Source organism: Drosophila ananassae (genome assembly GCF_017639315.1).
Source record: "Drosophila ananassae strain 14024-0371.13 chromosome 4 unlocalized genomic scaffold, ASM1763931v2 tig00000061, whole genome shotgun sequence".
Lineage (NCBI taxonomy): Eukaryota > Metazoa > Arthropoda > Insecta > Diptera > Drosophilidae > Drosophila > Drosophila ananassae.
The window spans coordinates 4,937,010-4,957,392 of NW_025319038.1; positions in this window are offsets into that span (position 1 = coordinate 4,937,010).

The window sequence follows — 20,383 nt, forward strand, 5'->3', positions numbered from 1 at the left end:
GGTCGTCACCTCGTGGACTTCCGTCTACAGTGATTTGGATGTTGGATGAATGTTAACGATATTAACGAATGTGTTAACGAATATGAACGATATTATATTCTTTTCAAATTCAATAGAAGATAACTATACTGATCTAACAAAAATAGTTAACATTTTATTAGAAGCAAGTATGAAAATTTCTTTAGAAAAATCCAAATTCTTTTTACAAGAGACAAGCTTTCTTGGATATGTAGTTTCATACAACGTGATTAAAACAGACCCAGAAAAAATAGCAGCAATCCAAAAATACCCAATACCAAAAAACGTTAGGGAACTCAGTAGTTTTCTTGGGTTAACAAGCTACTATAGAAAATTTTTCCGCAATTATGCTTATATAGCGAAACCATTGACCACGTATGACCAGGAGGCCATAATGGAAAAATATCAAAAAATATGTCCAAAAAAATGTCAATACAGTTAGATGATGCAGCCATAAAAGCGTATAACGAACTTAAACAAAATTTATTAAATCAAATCGAATTAATTCAACCAGATTATACTAAAAGATTCATTCTAACAACAGACGCTTCAAACGTAGCACTGGGAGCGGTACTATCACAAGAGGGCAAACCAATAACGTTCATATCAAAAACCCTAAATAAAACCGAACAAGCATATGCAACTAACAAAAAGGAATTATTAGCTATAGTTTGGGCATTAAAGAATCCTAGAAATTATTTATACGGAGTAGTAGGAATATAAATACATACAGATCATCAACCATTAGCGTATTCTATATCCGAAAAAAAACCCAGACATAGAAATGAAACGGTGGTATTCATTTACACAAAGTTTTACTCCAATTATCAAATATCAACCAGGAACTACGAATGTCAGATAATAGATCAGAAGATAACACAAGTCATTCCGCAGAAAGCAGTTTTGAAAATGTAATTGAAGAAACAAAAAAGCCACTCAATCAATTTTAGATCTTTAGAGCTAGAAGATCTTTATATTATACAAAAACCTTTAAAAGACACCTTTGTAAACAAATTCCTTTTTACACGAATTTTTGTCCAAGACTTAGAGAACACTGAGGATAAAGCCTTAAATATTGAGGAGACTCATTGCCGCGCTCACACAGGTTTAGATGAAAACTACAAACAAATAAATAGACTGTATTATTGGCCACAATTATTTATAAAACTTAAAGAATATATAAAAACTGTACAATATGCACCCAAAACAAATATAATAGACATCCAATAGAAAAACCTATAGGCGAAGCACCCATACCAGTTAATGAAGGCGAAAATCTTTAAATCGATATATTTTACGCAGATAAAAAAATGTTTCTTACTTTCATCGACGCATATACAAAGTTTCTAACATTAAAAGAAATTGAAAATAAATCTAATATTGAAAATAAAGTTTTAAAACTCTTACAACATTATCCTTTAGCAAAGATAATTATGACGGACAATGAACCAAGTTTTAAATCAGCACAATTCAGATTATTCATAAGCAGAATCCAAGACACAGCACTTCGAATGGGCAAATTGAAAGAGCACATCCAACACTTACAGAAATCGCTAGATTCCGAAATTATTATAAGAGCAGCTCAAAAGTATAATCATTCACTCGGTCACTAATGAAAAACCGTCTGACATTTTATATAATAAAATAAATCATAACAAAATTCCAGTTATGGAATATGCTGACCACTCATAACAAAGACAAAAAAGAAAAAACATATAATGTAGGAGAGATCATATACGAGAAAAATATGGGGAGAGAAATAAGCTAAATCCAAGATACAAAAAACAAGTATTTAAAGAAGATCAAAAATAAAGTAATAATAAACAACAGGAATAGAATAATTCATAAAGATAATATTAAGTTTTAAAAATCCTTTTTCTAACTTACAGGTGACAATGATTCTTGCACTACACCTATTTCTGATCATAATATCAACAACATCCGAAATAATAAATTATTCAAATCATGACTTCTTCCTTTACAACTACAGTAAAGATGTTCTGACCTATCACTCTTATGCTGAATTATTCCATGTCACAAACATTAGTTTTTATAAAGAAAACAATGATAAATTATATTGGGAAATTTCTTACAATTTAAAAACTATTAAATTAATTTTATCACAATTACTCCCAACAAGAACTAGAAGACGTATTAACGAATTAGGAACTGTGTTAAAATGGTTAGCTGGCACCCCGGACCATGATGATGTTGTAACAATAGAAAACAAAATTAACGATCTTATTGAAAATAATAACAAACAGCAAATAATAAATTCCAAATTGTTTGAGGAAATAAAAACACTGTCATCAAATTTAAAATCAGTTTTTACAAGCCAAGAATTACCTTTAAGGAAACATCGCTTACACTTGATTACTTATGATTTACAAAATTTAATAGACACAATAACTTTAGCAAAGATTGATGTATTTAATACAAAAATTCTGAAAAATGATGATATCGAAGAAATATATAAACATGAATTAAGACCTAGTAGTTATTACAGACTTAATGGACATTTCAGAATTTGAAATTGCTTTACATAAAGAATTATTTATAGTTTATATAAAGTACCCAATTATAAAGAATAGATGCGACATATATTACGCCAGGGCTATTTCCCATAATGATGGAAAATTAATTTTAAGTAATCAAGTTGCTAAATGCGAAGACTCATATTACGAAGTTTTAATATTTTAATTTTAAAAATGAACTATTCAATAACTATTGTATATTAAGCAAAGAGAAATCATGTTTCACTCATCTTCTTCAAATTAAAAAGACAAGAATACCATTAACACTAATTGTCAACATATTTAGTTTGGTTAGCCATTTCAAAATTAAGAAAAATTTATTTCACCATAAAACCACGGCTTAAAAACATTTTTCAAAGAAATAATCTGCCAGACGAAGAAAAACATGAAGAAAACATCGTGGCAGAATTAACGGCTCATTTAAACTCCATCTCTGCACCGTCTTTTGAATCGGGACGCTTTAACTTAGAAGGGGAAGTGTTATCCAACCCCTAGTTTAACTAATCTAATACAATATATAAACATTATTTTAAATCACAGAAGCCTTTGCTGGATGAGTCATATCCTGTTTGTCAACCTTCCCCTCATTCGTGTCTGAGAACCACCAAGTAATTATCCCAGACTAAACATCCAGCTCTAACTATAAACATATTTCTAAAACTTTTCCACGGTCTGAGCCAGACTGATAAACAATTGAACCGGCTCGCCGCCGCCAGTCCGAATTTGATATATCTTCCGATCTTAACAGTTTTCACCAATGAGTCAATTATTGCATCAGCCAATTGTCCGTTTCTCTTAATGTCTCTAGGACAATTGTTTATAAATAGCCCTGTTTGAGGTTTCTCTCTTAAGCCGAGGTTTGATGCTAAATCGATATTGATAGCGAAAGGCAGTCTTGAATCGGGATTATACCAAGCCCTAATTAAAATATTATATAATTGTGGAGTGAAAAGTGGGTGTAGCATAAAAGTCGATTTAAGTAAAAGTTTGTAAAATTGTAGAAAAAAATAAAAATTATATTTTTAAAAAGTAAACTTCGGAACAAATTTAATTTACATACATACGCTGAATGCAGAGTGCTACAATCGCTGATACATATTTTACCCCGTTATATAGAAGTTGCACTCGCGAGTTGGCTCGTGATCTGACAATAAATAAACGAACTAAAATACATTTTTGTTTGCGAAAATGAATTCGTTTTTCGAGTGTGCCTCTCCTGGAAGGAAAGAATTCCTGAGTCAAAGTGCAGTTGTCCTTTTTGAGCATCTTCAAGGATAGCTGTCCTCCTTGAAATCAGTAGAGACATTTCCAGAGGCGATGATAAATGTGCGGCTCAGCGAATTGGAAGGAATCGTCGCGGATTTCAAGAGCGCACACAAGGAGCTGTCCGAGCTGAATGTTGCAGAACTCAGGAGCGATCTGCGCGTCAACTTCAACGATGCGGTGAGGAATGTACGATTTATCCTGGACCAGAAGATTATGCGGCGCTCCAGTTTGTTCCAGATCGGCGAGTTCGACATTGATCAACGGTACTTCTGCCACCAATTTTGATGCGTCGTTCGGCAGAACTTTCCAGGCTGCGCCGCCACTGCCACTTCCCACTTTTAGTGGAGCTTATGCGGAGGGGCTTGAAGTCACTGCTCTTGGCCGTTTAACGATTGCGGTCCTGCCGTGAATCTGCCTTGGAGACTGTTCGATCGTTGGAGCTCACAGACAAAAATTATAACTTCGCTTGAAGCTGCTAAACAAAAGGATTAGTCATCGCAGGCTTAGTTTTCAAGCTCATGTTAATGAGATAATGCATCTGAGGGCCGTAGAATCCGCAGCGGCGACGAGGCTTCGCGAGCTTTCGGACAAATTTAATTCGCATATGCTAGCCCTGGCAAGCATGACGACATGATATGCACCAAACCTTGCGAAAGGACGGCGTAGACCTTGTCATCCAGGTAACTCCGCATTTGTGATCACAAACTCTTCCACTTGCATGATTTGTGATGACCACTGAGAATCGTTTAGGCGACTGGATTTATGCCGTAAGTGCCTTGGATTTGGGCACCTATCTCGGCATTACAATGCGTCAAGCTAATAAACTCCTGCCCAAGGATCATGCATGCGGAGTTTGTGATCACAAATGCAGAGTTACCTGGATGAAAGGATTTACGCCGTCCTACCGCAAGGTTTGGTGCATATGAAGTCGTCGGCAAATCCATGCTCTCTAAAGTTCGGCATCTTTGTTCAAGAAAACTGGCGATGGACTCCCACGTTGGAATGGAATCCAAGGAATCCGAGTCATCTGGCATTTCCTTCCACTTAGGCTGCGTGGCATCATCAACCTTCTGCAACAGCACTTGGATTATGATGCAGCTAGCAATCTGCTTCGTTGTGCCCATGCTTGCCAGGGCTAGCATATGCGAATTAAATTTTTCCGAAAGCTCGCGAAGCCTCGTAGACGATGCGGATTCTACGGTCCTCAGATGCATTATCTCATTAACATGAGCTTGAAAACTAAGCCTGCGATGACTAAGATAATTTTATTAATAAATAATAATTTTAGTCTGTGAGCTCCAACGACCGAACAGTCTCCAAGGCAGATTCACCAAGACAGGACCGCAATCGTTAAAGCTTCTCGACCCGACTTATGAATGGGTTTGTGCCCACCATGGTTGAGAATAGTGACCGAAATTCTAGCCACTCCGCATAACCTCCACTAAAAATGGGAAGTAGCAGTGGCGGCAAAGCCTGGAAAGGTCTGCCGAACGACGCATCAAAATTGGTGGCAGAAGTAGCGTTGATGAGTATCGAACTCGCCGGCAACAAACTGTAGCGCCGCATAATCTGCTGCTCAAGGATTAATCGTGCCTCCCTCGCCGCATCGTTGAAGTTGACGCGCAGATCGCTCCTGAGTTCTGCAACATTCAGCTCGGACAGCTCCTTGTGTGCGCTCTTGAAATCCGCGACGATGCCTTCCAATTCGCTAAGCCGCACATTTATCATCGCCTCTGGAAATGTCTCTACTGATTTCAAGGAGGACAGCAATCCTTGAAGATGCTCAAAAAGGACAACTGCACTTTGGCTCAGGAATTCTTTCCTTCCAGGAGAGGCACAATCGAAAAACGAATTCATTTTCGCAAACAAAAATGTATTTTAGTTCGTTTATTTATTGTCAGATCACGAGCCACTGTGCAACTTCTATATAACGGGGTAATATATGTATGAGCGATTGTAGCACTCTGCAACAAGCGTATGTATGTATGTCAACAGATGCTAATATTTCGCGCACAAATCACAAACCGAACAACCGAAACAATGCTCACATTTTCAACGGAAAATAATTTAACAAATTATTTTTCTAAGCACAATCACGTCGGGGTTCACCAAATGTTTAGTTACTGAGTGTTTGTTATTTTTGTGTTCTAAATATTGCCTTTAATAAAAACAAGCATAGTTCGATTTATAGATATTGATATAATTTATTTAATTGTTTTGGCGTTTCTACAAATGATATATTTACATATGTGATTGTTGAGCTATCAACGTTTTGATAGCGACCAAATTAATAGACAAGTTTCAATTATAATATTCAATTTATTAATAGTCAATTTATTAATAGGGCGACGCGAACATAAATATAAAAGAAGGTGAAGTCACGAATTCAATAAAAAAAAACCCGACAGGCCTTTCAGCTCAATCAACTTCTTCGGCAGTTCTGGTAAGTGGAAACCTGCAACGATCCGATTGTGAAGACCTCAAAGGAAGAACTGGATTGCGAGAGTTACTTTGTAAAGAACTTCGTGCGGTTAGAAGGTGGTGCCTATATAGTCACGTTGACAATTAAACATAACTCCGGTTTTTGGGTGATTCGTACTCACAGGCTCTACTTCGTTTCCAGTCGTTGGAGAGGAAACTGTCTCATCAGCCCGAACTGCGCGCTCAGTATTCGGCCTTCATAAAGAAGTATCTTAACCTAAGTCCCTGGTTCCGCCGGAGATGCATCGATATTGCAAATATTTTCTGCCACATCACTGTGTGCTAAAGAAGGACTGAACCACGAAGAAACTTAGAGTGGTGTTTGACGGTTCCGCTATCTAACTTTTGATGACGGCAGCAACTTCACAAAAACAAGAAGGTTGGTTTGGGATCCTTCCACTGATCAGCTGCTGCTTTTGTTTTCTGCTCTACAGTCCACTTCGAAGCCATCTCGCCGTTCTGTCTTATCATCAATAGCGCGGTTATACGTCCCTCTTGGCCTTGTTTGTCTAGTTGTTACTAAGGCAAAAAGTCCAGTTGTTCTTTCTTGGGATGAAAGCTTACCTCAGGGTTTTTGCACTGAGTGGCACGAGATCTGCCGGAGCTTCAGTCACATCCAACGTGCAGAATTTCCTTGGCTGGCGTTTACGTCTGGAGCACTCGTGGAGATTCATGGATTTTGTGACGCCAACATTGAAGCCGACGGGGACCGAGAGCCACCTTCTATATGCGAAGTCTCGTGTATCGCCTCTTAAGAGGTTAACTGTGCCGAAGTTAGAGCTGGCTGGAGCTGAGTTGTTGGCGAGAATGATGGAATAGGTTCACAGTCTAGGCGCTTACAAAGGGAAGTATTTTTGTTGGTGCGACCCTTCAGTTGTGTTATCCTGGATTCGAGATGAGCCTGCCAGGATTAACGTTTTTGTCGCTAACCGCGTGTCAACCATCCAAAATCTTACGAGTTCCATGGAGTGGCATTATGTGCCTACGTCGAAAAATCCGGCTGATATCTTATCTTGTGGAGCCCTTCCTACTGAGTTGATCGGATCCAGTTTATGGTGTCAGGTGCCTATCTTTCTATCTTTTAAAGACACAGGAGCACTGGCCTGCGACGATAGTAATCGAGAAGCCAGCTTTAAAGCTTCGCAATAAACAGATCTCGTGGCGACATGCAAATATGCTAACTCCTTTCCAGTTCTTCAGCGAGTGTTTGCGTTCGTCTATAAGTTTGGCAGACGGGTTCGGCATTAAGGAATTACCGTTCATGATCTCAAGGTGGGGACTTGCGTGCTTTTGCGAGTGATGAAATAAGGACGTTGCAGACAAAGGGAATGGTTGCCGACTCCAGTTCGCTGGCTTCGTTATCCCCCTTTTCGGATCAGTTTGGATTGCTTCGAGTAGACGGGCGTCTCAAGAATTCATCCTTGGATTACAATGGTCGTCACCTGTAATTTTTCCCAGGAGCCATCTGGTAACGCGAGGCATAATCCTTTGCCTTCAAGAGCACAACATGCACGCTGGACCTCGATCGTTATTGGCGTTATTATCGTTACGTTCTCAATATTGGCCGATTGGGGAGATAAAAACCGAAATATGTCGGAGGTTCGCAACAAGGCTCCCATAAAATGTTACATCAGCGTTTCCATTTGTTTCACGACAAAGGCCGTCCATTTAGAGCTGGTGAGGGATCTGTCCACCGCCGCCTTTCTGCATACACTGAAGAGGTTTATTTCTATCAGGAAAAAGCCTCGACAGATCTGGTCCGACAACGCGAACAATTTCGTTGGAGCCAAAAATCAGTTGAGCGAGTTAAAGAGACTATTTCTTAGCGCCGAGCACCAGAGAGCAGTCTTGGATTTTTGCCTTCCAGAGGTCATTGAATGGAAGTTCAACCGTCCCCGTTCTCCCCACTTCGGCGACTGATGGGAAGCTGCTGTTAAGACCGCCAAGTATCATTTTTGCAGGGTCGTGGGCTCGGCTGTACTAAAGGCAGACGATTTGCAGACGCTGGTGTACAATATTGCTGCAGTGATTAATTCAAGGCCATTAGTCCCTCTCTCTGAAAATCCTGCTAATCTGGATTTCCTCACTAATCATTTTCTGCACGGAGGGCCTCCTTCTAGTTTCAGTGAGGCGTCCGGTGCTACAAGAAATTGTGCCTGCTGCCCTTTCATGATGCTATTAAACGCTCATCTTCGGGTCAAGTTTGACCGGCAATAATTTATTGAATTCGTGTTAAGAGGAGCCCCTTAAATAATGGTGTTACTCCAATGAGTTTCGTTTTAAAACTGTTTTTATTTCATACACTTCTCTTACAAGAAAGATACATGAAAACCTTAAATCTATTTAAAACTACTTATCAACGGACTGCACGCTGACATGCTATGTGACCCTTCTTAAGTGCTTCAAGTGCACCACATACATATTTGTTTAGACTGCAGGAGATCGTTTCAAACCATGCTGTTGATTACTTATTTTCATGGGTCCGATCTCTTGACATTCTATCTTTGGAATTCGAATCGTGTTCAATGCTTGAACAATTCGTGACGTCACTTTCATTTATATTTATGTTCGCGTCGTCCGCTCTCGTGCATTCGATCGGCCACCTGCATCTGACGTCAAGCGCTAGCGTTGTCTCGCTCTTTCGCGGTATCTCTCGGTCGCTCCGTAGTTATTCTAATTCGGCCTTCAACCCTACGCAGTCACATACATATGTCATTTTTATATAAACCAAATCAACTAAATAAATTGGATTAAAACATAGAAATCGAACAGTGCTTGTTTTTATTAACGCCAAGAATTATAACATTAAATAAAGCTTCCGAAAACGCTCGGTAACTGAACAGTGTTTCTTCCAAGGCTTGTGTCTGAAAATTTTCAACTACTTCCATTGGTTCTGGTCTATTCTGCTGATCTGATAGTTTTTGAGGAACATTAACAGATCGATTATAATTTGACCTGAAGACTTTTGAGAGTATCTATAATTATTATTATAGTTTGTGTTCGTCCGTAGAGCATTGTGCGGCCACTACGTCGAATTTGAACGCGCGGGCATAACAGTAGGTCCCGGAGTCGTAGTCAAAGAACGTAGACAAGTTCTGACTAAATGTACTTGGATTCTGCAAGGGACTGATCGGGTTGACCAGGCCCTTCCTGTGATCAGACTGGAGTTGATGTGAGATACTTGAAGTCCTGGGTTGGTTCTTCTCAAGTATCCCCTAAGTGATTCCTTATTTCCGCTAACGTAAACAGCGAATTTCGGGCCAAATTCGGATTTCAAATTGAATTCGGATTGAACTCGAGCCGGCAGTCCCTTTCAGAGACCGAGATCCAGCAGTTTAAATAAAAAAAATAAAACAAAAAGCAGTAAATCAAATAAGGTTCAACCTATTGTAAAAGTGAAAAATATAAAATTAAAAATATATATTTTTAAACTAACTTACTATCATTCATTCTTACTATATTCATTCTACTGCGACATCCAGGAACATTGGAACAACCATTAAAATTGACCTCACAGAAAACCAATTGGGTTAAGTACAGAAAATATATCAGCTCACACATTGAGCTAAGTCCTCATCTCCACGATGAAGCCAACGTAGACAGCTTTGTTAATTCACTTGAGTCTGTACTCGTCTCTGCAGCTCGAGCCTCAACATCGCAAACTATAAATACACAAAGTAATAAAAAGACAAATCTACAAATCGAACAGCTCGTCCTCGAAAAGCGGCGTTCACGTCGCGAGTGGCAATTCCACAGATCGCCATCTACTAAGCAAAGCTTTAGACATGCCTCACGTCAACTTACTAAAGCCCTACAGCAAGAAGAAGCTTATGTCCACCGCCGCTATATAGAGCAATTGTCAACTTCTAGTACAAAACACTCACTATGGAGAGCTCACCCAACTCTAAGCTCACCGAAAGAAACAGTGATGCCTATTAGAAATCCCACAGGCGGCTGGGCGCGCAGCGATGCAGACAGAGCCAGCACGTTTGCCAATCACCTCAAAAATATCTTCCAACCAAATCCGGCCACTAGTGCCTTTACTCTGCCGACTTTACCATATGAGCCTCAGCTTCAACATGACCCAATCGAGTTTCGCCCAAACGAAATCGCTAATATCATCAAAAACCAACTAAATCCGAAAAAATCACCAGGCTGCGACCTCATAACTCCCAAAATGATCATTGAGCTTCCATATTGCGCCGTCTGCACTATCACCCAGCTCTTCAATGCCATCGCAAAACTTGGCCACTTTCCAGCGAGATGGAAAAAGTCAATTATAATAATGATAGCAAAGCCGGGAAAAGACCACACAATTCCCACGTCGTATAGACCTATAAGCCTACTTTCATGCTTATCTAAACTCTTTGAGAAATGCATTCTGACTCGAATAAACACATACCTAAGGATCCAGGAAGGAATCCCGTCACATCAGTTTGGGTTTCGTGAAAAGCACGGTACAATTGAGCAGGTCAACCGGATAACAGCAGAAATTCGGAATGCATTCGAAAAACGCGAGTACTGTACCGCAATATTTCTAGATGTCTCTCAAGCATTTGATAGAGTCTGGCTAGAAGGTCTAATGTACAAAATCAAGACAATGCTCCCTTGTAATACCCACTAGCTTTTAGAGTCTTACCTCTACGACAGAAAATTTGCTGTGAGGTGCAACACTGATATATCTGACGAATTCACTGTTGGAGCTGGAGTTCCTCAAGGAAGCGTACTCGGACCAACATTATATGTTCTCTACACAGCAGACATCCCGACAAGCACACGATTAACAACATCTACGTTTGCTGATGATACAGCTATTCTTAGCCGCTCAAAATGCCCGATGCAAGCAACTGCGCAGCTAGCTCTTCATCTGGTGGATGTTGAAAAATGGCTATCAGACTGGCGAATTAAAGTAAACGAACAAAAATGCAAGCACGTTACGTTCACCTTGAATAGGCAAAACTGCCCGCCCCTTACGCTAAACAACACCCTACTCCCGCAAGCAAACGAGGTAACATATCTAGGAGTACACCTCGATAGAAGACTCACATGGCGTCGGCACATAGAAGCTAAAAGAACCCACCTAAAGCTAAAAGCCAGCAGCCTTCATTGGCTTATCAACGCTCGGTCTCCCCTTTGCCTTGAATATAAAGTCCTGCTGTATAACTCGGTACTTAAACCTATATGGATGTACGGCTCCCAGTTATGGGGGAATGCCAGCAATAGCAATATTGACATAGTCCAGCGAGCTCAGTCAAAGATCTTGAGAACAATCACCGGGGCACCTTGGTACGTTCGCAACGAAAACATACATCGCGACTTAAACATTCTTCCAGTCAAAGATGTGATCGCAGAACAGAAGGAAAAGTACTTTAGCAAGCTATTGTCGCACCCTAACCACCTGGCGAGAGGTCTAACAAGGTTGAGTAACCAATCACGACTTCGTCGGAATGACCTACCCACCCAGCGACCGTCTTGAGGAACGTGCAACCAGAATGCAGTCTTAGTCTACTGTTAGTTAAATGTTAATGTTAAGATTTGAAAACTTATTGTTAGTCTCAAAATTAAGAGAAGATCCAATAAATAAAAGCAAAGTTTAAAAAAAAAAAAAAAAAAACTAACTTACTATCAAGAATTTAATTTGCATAAATTAACGAAATAACTTATCTATTGCGGCGAAGCGGGGCGAACTCACAAAAGAGCGAAACTGAGCTTGAGATTTCTTTTTTTCATTTATCCATTAATCTATCTATTTTTTTTTTTTAGCGTGTTGAACGGCGTGAAGGATCGGGATAGTTATCTAACTTTTGATGACGGCAGCAACTTCACAAAAACAAGAAGGTTGGTTTGGGATCCTTCCACTGATCAGCTGCTGCTTTTGTTTTCTGCTCTACAGTCCACTTCGAAGCCATCTCGACGTTCTGTCTTATCATCAATAGCGCGGTTATACGTCCCTCTTGGCCTTGTTTGTCTAGTTGTTACTAAGGCAAAAAGTCCAGTTGTTCTTTCTTGGGATGAAAGCTTACCTCAGGGTTTTTGCACTGAGTGGCACGAGATCTGCCGGAGCTTCAGTCACATCCAACGTGCAGAATTTCCTTGGCTGGCGTTTACGTCTGGAGCACTCGTGGAGATTCATGGATTTTGTGACGCCAGCATTGAAGCCGACGGGGACCGAGAGCCACCTTCTATATGCGAAGTCTCGTGTATCGCCTCTTAAGAGGTTAACTGTGCCGAAGTTAGAGCTGGCTGGAGCTGAGTTGTTGGCGAGAATGATGGCATAGGTTCACAGTCTAGGCGCTTACAAAGGGAAGTATTTTTGTTGGTGCGACCCTTCAGTTGTGTTATCCTGGATTCGAGATGAGCCTGCCAGGATTAACGTTTTTGTCGCTAACCGCGTGTCAACCATCCAAAATCTTACGAGTTCCATGGAGTGGCATTATGTGCCTACGTCGAAAAATCCGGCTGATATCTTATCTTGTGGAGCCCTTCCTACTGAGTTGATCGGATCCAGTTTATGGTGTCAGGTGCCTATCTTTCTATCTTTTAAAGACACAGGAGCACTGGCCTGCGACGATAGTAATCGAGAAGCCAGCTTTAAAGCTTCGCAATAAACAGATCTCGTGGCGACATGCAAATATGCTAACTCCTTTCCAGTTCTTCAGCGAGTGTTTGCGTTCGTCTATAAGTTTGGCAGACGGGTTCGGCATTAAGGAATTACCGTTCATGATCTCAAGGTGGGGACTTGCGTGCTTTTGCGAGTGATGAAATAAGGACGTTGCAGACAAAGGGAATGGTTGCCGACTCCAGTTCGCTGGCTTCGTTATCCCCCTTTTCGGATCAGTTTGGATTGCTTCGAGTAGACGGGCGTCTCAAGAATTCATCCTTGGATTACAATGGTCGTCACCTGTAATTTTTCCCAGGAGCCATCTGGTAACGCGAGGCATAATCCTTTGCCTTCAAGAGCACAACATGCACGCTGGACCTCGATCGTTATTGGCGTTATTATCGTTACGTTCTCAATATTGGCCGATTGGGGAGATAAAAACCGAAATATGTCGGAGGTTCGCAACAAGGCTCCCATAAAATGTTACATCAGCGTTTCCATTTGTTTCACGACAAAGGCCGTCCATTTAGAGCTGGTGAGGGATCTGTCCACCGCCGCCTTTCTGCATACACTGAAGAGGTTTATTTCTATCAGGAAAAAGCCTCGACAGATTTGGTCCGACAACGCGAACAATTTCGTTGGAGCCAAAAATCAGTTGAGCGAGTTAAAGAGACTATTTCTTAGCGCCGAGCACCAGAGAGCAGTCTTGGATTTTTGCCTTCCAGAGGTCATTGAATGGAAGTTCAACCGTCCCCGTTCTCCCCACTTCGGCGACTGATGGGAAGCTGCTGTTAAGACCGCCAAGTATCATTTTTGCAGGGTCGTGGGCTCGGCTGTACTAAAGGCAGACGATTTGCAGACGCTGGTGTACAATATTGCTGCAGTGATTAATTCAAGGCCATTAGTCCCTCTCTCTGAAAATCCTGCTAATCTGGATTTCCTCACTAATCATTTTCTGCACGGAGGGCCTCCTTCTAGTTTCAGTGAGGCGTCCGGTGCTACAAGAAATTGTGCCTGGTGCCCTTTCATGATGCTATTAAACGCTCATCTTCGGGTCAAGTTTGACCGGCAATAATTTATTGAATTCGTGTTAAGAGGAGCCCCTTAAATAATGGTGTTAATGGTGTTTCAGAGACCGAGATCCAGCAGTTTAAATAAAAAAATAAAACAAAAAGCAGTAAATCAAATAAGGTTCAACCTATTGTAAAAGTGAAAAATATAAAATTAAAAATATATATTTTTAAACTAACTTACTATCTCTTGATAGTTCGGCCCGCTTCGCCGCAATACATAAGTTATTTTGTTAATTTATGCAAATTAAATTCTTATTTAATTTGCATAAATTAACAAAATAACTTATGTATTGCGGCGAAGCGGGCCGAACTCACAAGAGAGCGAAACTGAGCTTGAGATTTCTTTTTTTCATTTATCCATTAATCTATCTATTTTTAATCTAATAACGCTTCACCGGCCTCGTTGAAGGCCCCCATCCGGCTTCAACCAACTGGCAGCCTCGCCAGCTTGTGAGGTACCCTCTAAAACAGAGCTAGTCTTCACGACGCTCCCGATGCCACTTCGACCGCACATGTAGGCCCAACACGTACTCTCGGGACCGTCGCTGCCAAAACATTTGCTTGATTGACGAGACAAGCCGCCTTTACCGCAAGCACGTTAGACCCTGCTGGTCCGGTGTCCGCGGTGCTGGTGGGACGATGATCGGCCTGCCAACAAGTGCCCGGGAGTCAACGCCTCGCTGTCGCTTGAGTCCTGACTGAGGGCGCCCAGGGGCCTCAAATTCATGGCGGCCTCGACTCGAACGGTCCAATATATACCTTGGGGTCGTATGGATGGGAGTTGAGGGCGTGCACTTCTTGTGATCTTAGACAAAGCTCGATGGATGGAGGTGGTTCTTTTCAAAATTTATTAATTTTATGAAAAAAACTGCACTGCACTGAATGTAAAACCTAACCTGGCATAAAATGACTAAACAAATTAAAATCTATTTAATATCATTCGTCTGGGACTTTGTAAATATTTTCTTTAATTTCACTAAGTTTTAAGCACTCTTTAAATATTTATTAATCTTGGCTAAGATTCGCTATGCAAATCTAGCCCATACTATGCTAGAAAAAAAAGCTTTTACATAACAGCACTCTTATCAAGATATGCAAAATCATAGATAACAAACGCATGATGCTTCTTTCGCTTATTCACCGGTGACCGGTAGATCAATGATATTAGATGGTAAGCTTTTAAGCTTTTTCTCTGTCTATCTTATGACCCGCCCTTCGCTTGAATTCCCTGTTGGAAATCCACACAGTACACCACAGTGAATGTTCCACAAATCTTATTTGCAGGGGTCATTACCTGAAATCACTACTATCTACTTATTTTTATTTTATTTTACTACTTGTATGTCCTTTAAGTGGTAGGTTCCTAAAATTTTCCTTGATTCATTCACCAGCCCATAATAAGAAGCTCCTACTTTCTTTTTCTCTTTTGCCTTTATAAAGGGAAGTGCTAATATAGCGTTAACTACTGATCTAGTTTTCAAGTTATAAACCTTAGCGTTTGTTGCATGTGCCAAAGATATATTATTCTTATCTTTATTTCAAATACCCTGCAAGGCCGACGCCTTATTTCCGTATTCTCCTTTAAAAGATTCAAGTTTCTTAGCAGCTCGAAGTCTTTTCCGTGAAGGACCATATTCTGACCGAATTTCAAAAAATAAGGCAAAAGTCTAGTACTTTGATGGATATTGGCTCTGAGAGCTCCACTTATCTCCGGCAGATGTCTATCCCATTTGGAATGATGTATGCGCGTATTGCAGCGAGAACTGACCTATTTAGGCATTCGCTTGCGTTAGCCTGGGGCGAATAGATAGCTGCACAAATACTTGGTTCCGAACCAAGAGCCATTACCGTTTAATATTGTCTCTGGAACACCTAAGGTATAAAATACTGAAGTTTCAAGAAATTCACAAATGCGGCTCGAAGTAAACTTCTTGATCGGATGTAAAAAATGGAACTTAGTATAATGATCTACTATGACTAGTATGCCGATATTCCCTCTTCTGGATCTGGGATACGGGCCTAACAAATGTACAATTCCATGTACAATTTTTGAAAGGGCCTATCTGATGTTATAGGCTTTCTCATTGGAGGTTTCAACACTGCGTTTGGGCTTTTCATTGTGCGACATATGGAACTCTTCAAAATGTAATTTCGAATTTGCGATACCATTCCTAGCCTAAAGAAAAATCTTTTAAGATTTACTATCATTTTCCCAATGCCGCAGTGAGCTGCATCTGGGGGAACATGTGATCTGTATAAAATTCCTTGTCTTAAATTCAAAGGTACCCATAATTTCAATAAATTTATTTCTTGGACAACGTCAGCAGTTGCCTGCTCTACTCTTTTATAAACAAAATTATCCATAATCCTTAGAACTGGAAGTCTGGACTGATTCCGTTGTTTTCGATCAGATCCGTATATTCTGCTGATTGAAATTCAACTGATGTCAAATCTATCAATGGTCCGGAGTCGTTGATTTCAGATACCGTTGGTTCGTGATGACGGGAAAGAGTGTCAGCTACTACGTTTAGAGTTCCACGTCTATGCTCAATCTTCATGTACTTGGCAAAAGGCTGTAACTTGACCGCCCATCGACCCACGCGACCTGTCAAGTCTTTCTGTTTCATAAGCTACTTCAAAGATGCATGATCAGTGACTACTGTACTCTCTAGGCCTTCAATTTACGCTCTAAATTTCTTCACCACTTTGACTACTGCCAAGCACTCTAATTCGGTCACTGTGCAATTGCGCTCCGCTTTTGTCAGTTTCTCGCACATATAGGCAATATCCCAAGACACATCCCACTTCATATATTCCTGCATCGCACAGTAATATGAAGGGTCTAGAAAAATCGGGAGTGTGCTGTATCGGTGCTAATGTTAACTTTCCTTTCAAGTCAGCAAATGCTTTACCTGCCTCTTTGTTTCATTTTAATTGTCTATTTTTCCGTAGCAGCTGAGTTAACGTAAAGCTAACAGTTTCACAATTGACAACAAAGCGGCTGTACCATCCTGTTAAACCTAAAAATCGTCGCAGTTGCTTGACGGAAGTGGAAACGGGGAATTCATCGATGTCTGTCATCTTTGTTTTTCTCGATGTCTACTTTAAGCTGACCATATCCAATGATGAATCCTTAATATTTTACTTCGCGCCTCCAAAAATTAGACTGAGCGACGTTTATTGTCAAATTGGCTTTCCTTAGACATACAGCCGCTTCTTGAAGAAGCTGCATGTGCGACTCAAAGTCTTCCGATAGGATAAGGAGATCATCTAAGTAAACAAAAACTCTTGTACGAAAGTGAGCCGGGATCATAAGGTCCATTAATCTACAAAATGTCTGGGGTACATTTCACAGACCAAAAGGCATGACTTTATATTGGTATAAGGGCCTGTTCGGAACTATGAACGCGGTGTACTGCCGTGAGTTTTGTTCCAGTGGGATCTGCTAACAAGCGTGTTTCATGTCTAAGCCGGTTATTTAACGTGCTGGTGGTAAACGCCTTAGAATTCCGTCAATATGTGTTATTAACCGCTCTGGAATCGAGGCAAAGGCGAATCTTTTCTCCACGTTTTACAATGACACTGTTACTACTCCACGGGCTTTTCGATTCCTCTATGATACCTAATTCCAACATTCTTTATACATTTTCAAACATCAATTTCTCAACCGCGGTTGATATTGGCCAATGCTTCTGCTTTACTGGCTTTGCTTCGCCTGCATCGATGACGTGCTCCATGAGATAAGTATAAAGTGCATTTTCGGACTTTCCGTTTGTTCATCCCTATCAGTATCTATTTCTGAAACCATAGGACTAATCAGGTGGTTGATTAAGTTGAAGCATTTCCAGAAATCCATTCCTAAATAAACATCCTGGCTTAATGTTGGGATACAAAGAATTATTAGTACGAAATATTAGTTATATAAGAAATATTAGTACATATTTCCCTACCACGGATCATTTATTATTATTGGCCGATCGAATATTTCCCGAACATTTTTTATGTTGGTGATTGCTCATAATTTCGGTAGCTGCTTTTCCGCCTAAGCAACTTACTGATGCTCCCGAATTTAGCAATGCAACATAGTTTCTGTCTCCTATAATAATATCGGTATACAACCTATCATCGAAGTTAGAAAATTTAAACTTTTTCCTGGTATTGGTAACATTCTTCCAAAATAACTTCAACCGAGCCACTTCATTGTTTCTGCAAAGTTGATTTAACTAATGATGACTGAAATTTATGTGGATTGACTCACACTTGACGGTTCATCTTTTCTATGTCCGCCGTGAATACATACTTGTGTGTTTTGAAGCGTAGCAGTATGAACAGTAGCTCGCTCTTAACGGTTCTACCTGTATTTAGCATGTCGTTCATGGATTGTTTTGCATGAAGCATAATTTGGTGCTGCTGCTGTCAGGATGAGTTATAAATGATGAGAATAGTGATTTTGCGCCATGTGTTTTTCGAACACGTTCTTGTGCTAAGAACCTTTTCATACCAATATCTTTCGATTCCCTATGGCTGAAGGGTGTTCGGCGAAAGGCAGTTTTACAATAAGTCTTCCATCTTCTGCTCTTTTCTTATTTTCTACAAAGTGTTTGTAACAATGTGCCTCTGACGGATATCGATGTTTTTTTTTATTGTTCGAATGGTCCAGCTTCCAAAACCTTGCAATAAATGCATAAGTTTCTTCACCGACGCCCACTCTACCCGCTGTAGCTAATTGAGTTTTAGATTTCATTCTTCCTGCTACAATCCATCCAAGTTTCGTGTTTTGTAACATAGCACCATACCCTCCTGCTTTCTACTGAATTGGTGGAAGTAGCGAGGATTCTCAAATCCCTCTTTTACTGTCAAGTGGATTTCTTGGACTTGAGAACATAGAGAACGATTTTATTAGGTCGCATTTGGCTTTCGGCACCGTTACTATCCAGCCGAACGGTCTAACTTTACTACGAACTTTACTATCCAGCTAATCGTTTATTCATGTGAACAACAACACGGGATCGCTCTTGATTTTATACTTGTTCTTGAGCCTCCTTCTTCCGGCTCGTGCATTAGCTTGTACCGGTTACTTTCGAAAGTGTCGGCATATTTCTCACAAAATCCGGAGGTCGTCATCATACTTGATGTAACTTTAGGTCCTGGACGTTTCTTGGCTTTTTGCATCATTTTCAACGAGTTCTTCCCAAACCTCTTGATTATGTTCTGACCGTTGGGAGTCTTTTATTTGCTGCTAGTGTATTAGTAACTGGATGCGCTCCGACTCCAGCCATGCAACTTTTTTTTTTGGTGGACTTTGGGAAGTGTGATGCCCTTAGAATCGGTAGAAACCGATTGGAGTCACAGCATCACACTGTTATAAAGATCGTATTTCTTTCTTAGCAGGATTCTTCCTGAATTTCGTATTGTGGAAAGATAAAAGATACTATTGGGACTGTTCGTATTTGTTGGGACTTGTGCTAGCATTGAATATTGTAATTATTATTTGTTGAGCCAAGCAGCCACCAACAAAATCATGTAAAATAATCATATTATGTTTAGCTGCTGCGGTTGTTATCAGCATTTATTCTTGTCTGTTTGTCTCCCAGTTTCCCATTAGCTTTGTTGCTATTTTTAGTGCATGCGCTTTAAGGAGCTTTGGTAGAGCTTCTGCGAAAGCTCTTAGTTTTGCACTTATTCGGCATTGATTGGAGCTGCATATATTAGGGTTAAATTGAACCCAAATAAAATATTGAAAATCTGAACTGAAACTCGTAAATTTTTTCGGCTGCTATTAAAAACTAATTAGTTCTCTCAGTGTAACTAGCCGCAGCGAACCCCTAATCACCTGTTATCAGGAGAAGAAGATATTTTTTGATTCTCCTAGATTTGATGCGCTTTGTTATTTTTTGTAGCGGATGCACTTTGGGAACTTTGGCAGAGTTTCTGTATTGATTGGACCGGCCGCTGGGTTTGTTTCGGGGTTAAATTGACCCACAATAAATATTGAAATGAAAGTTCGGTTTAATTCGGCCGCTATCAAAAAGCCTTTAAAGCATTAAACTATTCGTTTCCTTTCTTTTGTTTTATTGCTGAGCTTGCAGTATTACTTCGGGGTCACCAAAATATTAATCTGTTATGATATGAATACATGGATATTGCTAAGGTGGTAAATTAATGGAGTAAAGCGTAAAAATTATATATTATAAATTTAAAAATAATGGATTGTGTTGCAACATTTTGTCGATTGCATTAAATTGGAACATCAGAATTTCGAACTGCCGTTCCGGATTTTTGTGTGTTGTTTTGTTTGGTTCTTTAAGTAGGCTATGACCGTTAATAAACAATGAAAAAAGTATGCTGACTTCCTTGGTGCACACCAGATAGGACGAAGGGTTGTTCCAGATCAGTTGGGAATCCCAAAA